This window comes from Arvicanthis niloticus, chromosome 1, assembly GCF_011762505.2.
Source record: "Arvicanthis niloticus isolate mArvNil1 chromosome 1, mArvNil1.pat.X, whole genome shotgun sequence".
In the NCBI taxonomy this organism is placed as follows: domain Eukaryota; kingdom Metazoa; phylum Chordata; class Mammalia; order Rodentia; family Muridae; genus Arvicanthis; species Arvicanthis niloticus.
In genome coordinates, this window is record NC_047658.1 from 76,308,202 (window position 1) to 76,314,367 (window position 6,166).

A 6,166-nucleotide genomic window follows, 5' to 3' on the forward strand; every position below is an offset into this window, starting at 1 on the left:
AAATCAATTCTGACCCTGATCTATGAATGCATTTAGAAAAGTGGTTGAGGCTCAATTCTCCTCACTGTCATCTATAAAACAGAAGTGTGTGTGTGTGTGTGTGTGTGTGTGTGTGTGTGTGTGTACAAATCATTTAACTAAACTAAGATAATGGCCTATTAATGTAGCTTAACTGGTAGAATCCTTGCCTGACATTCATAAAGTACTGTACTAGATCTCAATACCACATAATCTGAGTGTTGGATACTTGTAAATTAAGTACTTGGGAGATGAAGACAGGAAGACTAGAAGTTCAAAGTCTTCCATAACTGTCTAGCAGGCTCAAATTAAACCTGAATTACATGAGACCATCTTACAATTTACATCAAGCATAAATATGTAACTGAGAAAAGGGAGTCTTGGTTGTTATATATGTCTATTGATGAATGATGTGTGCCTGCAAGAAGCATGCATGTGTTCATGTGAATCCAGGTGCGTGCATGCCATAGTATGCATATGAAGGTCAGAGGGCAATGTCACTATCAATCCAGATATTCCATTTTTGATACACAGTCTTTTCTGTCATTCACTGATCCATTCTCTCTGCTGGTGTACCAGAAAGTTTTCAGTGCTGGTCATATCTCTGCCTCTCCTCTGCCAGCATAGACAGGACTTTGTTTTTTGTTGTTTGTTTGTTTGTTTTATTCCTTTATTTTTTCCAAAGCTTCTCCCATATCCTGGTCCCTCCCTCACTGTACCTCTTCCCTCCTCCCCTTTTTCTTTGAGAGGGTGAGACCCCTCTTTGTGTCCCTTTACCTTGGCACATCAAATCTCTGCCAGATTAAGCACATCCTCTCCCTTTGAGACCAGACAGGTGAGCCATGAAGACAGAACTGCCTGTCTATTACATATGGGTTAGGGCCCCATAACAATTCCTGTATGTTCTTTGGTTGGTGGCTCACATTCTGAGAACTCCTAAGAGTTCAGGTCTGTCAACTCTATTGGTCTAACTGTGGAGTTCCAATCTACTTCTGGGCCCTCTATCTTTCCCCCAACTCTTCCCTAGGTGCCCCACTTCAATGTTGGGCTGCAGGTATCTGCTTCTGTTTCCAACCACTGCTGGATACAGCAACTCAGAAGATTGTAATGCTAAGCTGGACAGGAAACACTTTGATTGAAAATTGACTGTTGCTCAGGATCAACCACTTTTTTAGGGTTCTATCAAGGGTTCACTGTAGAAGTTAATGAAAGTAAGATTCAGGAGAATGTTGAGCTTAGTCCTCAGGGGGAGAATTACCTTTCATCCTCCAAGATAGCATGTAAGGTGAAACCACATGTCACACATTTGAGGTATGAATTTATAATGTTAATTATTAATGGAAATTATACATAACTATTTCTATGAAGTATTTTCTAAGTAATGGTGATATTTTACTCTTGTCTACAAAATTTGTATGTTCCTCAAAGAATTTCTCAATTTTGAATCTCATCTGTTCCTATATTCACCTAAGTAACTAATACAGTATATTACATCAACTACTAAAATACTAAAAGAAAAATTGGTATACATGAATGAAAGAAACAAAAATGGTCCATTTTAATGAGTTGTTTATATATTCTCTAAACTAACCTGGAACAAATATAAACTTGCAGGAATATTTACCTAAGATAATTTGTTATCATGTACATCCCATAATCACCAAGTAAAAGCACATCAGTATTCACACACAGAGGAAAACAAGATATTGACAGACTCCTTGAAAAGGTGTTTGTGTGAGATGACCTGCTCAGTACTCATTAGAGCAAAGGTAATGCTGACTGATGATTTGAATTCACACTGGAATCCAGAGCCTCTGCAGGGACTTATCCTCAGGGATAAATGATGACAGTAGGAAAGAGATTTATATCTATAACATAATAATAACTTTGAATTTCTTACTTTAAAATGAATTCTTATTTTAAGAGGTAAGAGTTTTGACTTTGTTGGTAAACAGAGATATTTTATTCTTTGAAAGGTATTGTATTTCAAACCATCGTGGAGAAACATGTCAGATGGAATTGTGCAGGTATATAACAGAATGGGGGAAAAACTTTCATAGAATTTCCTTGTAGTTTATTAATAAATTGTTCAGAATAATCAGGTGTCAAAACAAGTTTTCATAGATTCCTTATTTTCCCATCCACTGATAAGACCAGAAACCAATATGACCTTCATAGCTGTATACATGTAGCATTCACCAATAGGCTAAAATTTCACTAGCTTTGAAATACTTGGCGGCTTACTGACAGGGAAAATCCTGTGCAATGACCTGCTTTGTTTATGGAGTGAATGTGCCAGTCTCATGGGCATCATTGCAGAAAAATGAGGATGTAAGTGTGGAGTGTGAGGGATAATAGTCAATCTGCCCCATGCTGGGTGAGTCTTGGTAAATTTCTTAACTTCTGAGGTTGAATACTGAGCAGTGTGTTTTGTTAAAAATCATGTGAATTCATTAGAAAATCCTTCAGTTAGAAAACACCATGACACTGGAAAAGGAGTAAGTGTGTCTAACAAATTACTAAGAACATGTTATATATTTATATTTTATATGATGATAAAATTGATATTTCAAATTACTTTAATCAACAATGATCTATTTAGAACAATTTAAAATATTGAATGAGTTTACAACTGGAAGTCAGATTTTTAAGTTTAACATGATCTTTATTCAGTTTTACAGACTTTGTACTAGCCATCAGAAAGCTGAAATTCCACTCTGATATTGGTCTTAATTTATATAGCCCTCAATTGTGTGGCTGCCCATCATTTTATAGCCTGGATTCTAAAAGAAATACTATAAGTTCAACCCACCTGGTGTTCATATCTACTTCTCTTTTAAAGATTTCTTATTTTTAATTTATGTTTAAATTTTGCCTCATGTGCACATTGTAGCACATGTGTGTCCTGGTGACTCTGAAGACCACAAGAGAGTGCTGGGTCCTGAGAACTGGAACTACAGACTCCTGTTAGAAAAAACAGTGAGCTGAGTGGAGATCAAAAACCTGTTTTGAGATATATATATTCATATATATGTTTAAAACACACACACATATAACACATACACACACACACACACACACACACACACATATATATATGTTTAAGGGAAGTTCTGGTAACATAGCATATGTTTGGGTAACAAAGAACACCTTCAGGAGTTGGTTCTTTCTTCCCGTCTGTGGGTTCCAAGTATAAAACTCTACTTGTAACATGTCAGGCTTGGTTGCAACAATCTTTACCTACCAAGCTATCTTACTGGTCCAAGTCTCATAATATTAAACTTTAGCCTTAAAGACAATCTTGTATATTTCATTATAAGTAAATGTAAATAAAAGTTATTTATTATTTATAACACATTTCTAGCATTTATGCTTAAATAATTTTGAAATAATTATTGCACATGAATGTACAAATAATGACAATGCTAGTAAAATATCAATAGTTGACCCAATGATTTGAATAATATATTAGTGTGTGATGCTCTCCATGCCCTGATTAAATGAAATGAAGTGACCTATTTATAAATCCCATTTTGTACTGTCTCCTTCACAGCCTGTATCTAGCAGCAGCTACACTGACCCATGGCTTTCCTGGAGAGTGGAAACCACACTACAGTGACAGAGTTCATTTTACTGGGTTTAACTGATGATCCAGTTCTTAGAGTCATCCTCTTTACCATCATCCTGTGCATCTACCTGGTGACTGTGTTTGGGAACCTCAGTACCATCCTTCTCATTAGAGTCTCTTCCCAGCTCCATCACCCCATGTACTTCTTTCTCAGCCATTTGGCTTCTGTTGACATAGGCATTTCATCATCTGTTACACCCAATATGCTTGTTAACTTCCTGGTAAAGCAAAATTACCATTTCCTACATTGGATGTTCTATACAGTTTGGCTCAGCTGCTTTCTTGGGACAGTTGAATGCTTCCTTCTGGCTGCCATGGCTTATGATCGCTTTGTAGCAATTTGCAACCCACTGCTTTATTTTACCAAAATGTCCACAGAAGCCTGTATCCAGTTGGTTGTAGGATCTTATATACAGGGTTTTTCTTAATGCTTCTTTTTTTACTCTTTCCTACTTTTCTTTGTTCTTCTGTGGACCAAATAGAATCAATCACTTTTACTGTGATTTTGCTCCTTTAGTGGAACTCTCTTGTTCTGACGTCACTGTCTCTGTTGTTGTTACATCAGTTTCTGCTAGTTTTATCACAATGATAACAGTGTTTGTCATAGCCATCTCCTATTCCTATATTTTCATCACCATTATGAAGATGCAACTCCACCAAAGGTCGACAGAAAGCCTTCTCCACCTGCACCTCCCACCTTACTGCAGTTACTCTGTTCTATGGAACTGTTATATTCATTTATGTGATGCCCAAGTCCAGCTACTCCACAGACCAAAACAAGGTGATGTCTGTATTTTACACAGTAGTGATCCCCATGTTGAACCCCCTCATCTACAGCCTCAGAAATAATGAGATCAAGGGTACTCTGAAGAGACATCTTGGTAAGAAAATATTTTCTTAGAGTAACCTGTTTTGTAAAACTCATCATAATAATGACAGTTTACTACCCAAGACCAATATGTCCATCATCTGAGGTTTGGTTATTCACTTTCTTGTTATTCCTTTTGCCTGAATCTCCTTTGTCTTCCAGTACACATAGATACTATATTTTATTACATTTTTTCTTTTATAATTTTAATATGTCTTTGAGAACATTTTACAATGTATTTTGATCATGTTCAGCCACTCTTGAGTTCATCTCAGTTTAACTCCATCCTTTACCCATTCAACTCTTCTTTTTTTTTTTTATCAATTTCAATCTTGTCCTACCTGTACATACTTAATATTTTGGCTTCCACTGAAGCATGGTTACATACCAGGGGTCTTGCCCTTACAGAGGATTTACTTTCCTTCTGGAAGTTTTAAGTTACCATTAACTCTTCAGTTATCTGTCGATTTCATGCCCATATTCCTTCTCTGTGCTAGGATTTTGTCTGGTGTGAGCAAGTGGATGCCAAAGTGCTCACCTGAGGCTGAATTTGCCATCATTTTATTGTACCCTGAAAATACTCTTTATCTGTAGCATCCACCATAATTCTCACACAATGATTTCTGAGCTTGGAGAAAAGTGGGTGTGGTAATAGAAGTCACATATACTGTTGAACCTTCCACAGTCTTCAATTCTCTGCACATTGGCAAGTGTTTTGTTTATTTGCTTTTTGTTTTTGGCTAATCACTACTACAAAAGGAGACCTTTATGATAAGGGTTGGGAGATGTACTAATGTATGTATCCAATGATAAGCCATTGCAAATTGGTTTGATACTATGTCCTGTCCACTGAGGGAAATAATGATGGTAGGTTTTTCCCTAGGGCCTATGAACTATCTAGCACATGTTTTGGCCCTGATGGGTATGTTAGGTATGATCTTTTCATCTTGTGGAGTTAGACACAGATCAAATAGGAAAGTTCCTGTTTATTCCCATGATATTTGGGAATAATCTACACTACATCTATACTACACTATAACACCAGTCTTACAGGCTGGTGTTTATTGTACATGAAATTTTCACAAGATAAATATCTGTAAACATGTATTTTAAAACATCCCAATTTTAGTCTACACATATTTTAAATTTTTAAATTTTTACAATCACTTTAGAATAGAATCCAGGTGTCCATCTTAGTTTCTTTCTCTAATAGCACTTGCTCCATAGAGATTTTATTTCTAGCCTAGACAAACTAACACAACACACCCCTGACACAGCTACCTTTCCTACTTAGATAAGCTCCATTTATTCTTCCCCACCACATTCTATGTTTTAAAAAGTTGATTCTTCTCTAGTGTACTCTCCACTGAAGTATTAATTCTATGAAAATTGTTTCATTCAGTAACAAATCTTTAGTATCTACTTGGTTTGACAATATAATAAATACTCAATAAAAGCATCTATATGGAATGAATGACTCAATGATTATCTTGTATCTACCTGTAAAATAATTCCAATGCTCTGACACAAGATTCCAAAAAAAATTTCTTGTCATGAAGAAAGACACTGGTGGTTTTGATGTCTTTTCCCTGACATCTTCAAAAGCAATTCTCAAACATATGAAGAATGCTTGAAATCTTTATTGTTACTTA

At 36.0% G+C, this 6,166-nt stretch overlaps 1 pseudogene across 1 annotated transcript; it reads left to right on the forward strand.

Moving 5' to 3' along the window:
- Positions 1 to 1,897: 1,897 nt before the first annotated feature.
- LOC143435422 (olfactory receptor 5P73-like) lies at positions 1,898 to 5,965 on the forward strand (annotated as a pseudogene). Its single transcript, XR_013105726.1, has 2 exons — positions 1,898 to 1,944; positions 3,572 to 5,965. The product of XR_013105726.1 is annotated as an olfactory receptor 5P73-like (transcript).
- Positions 5,966 to 6,166: the final 201 nt, after the last annotated feature.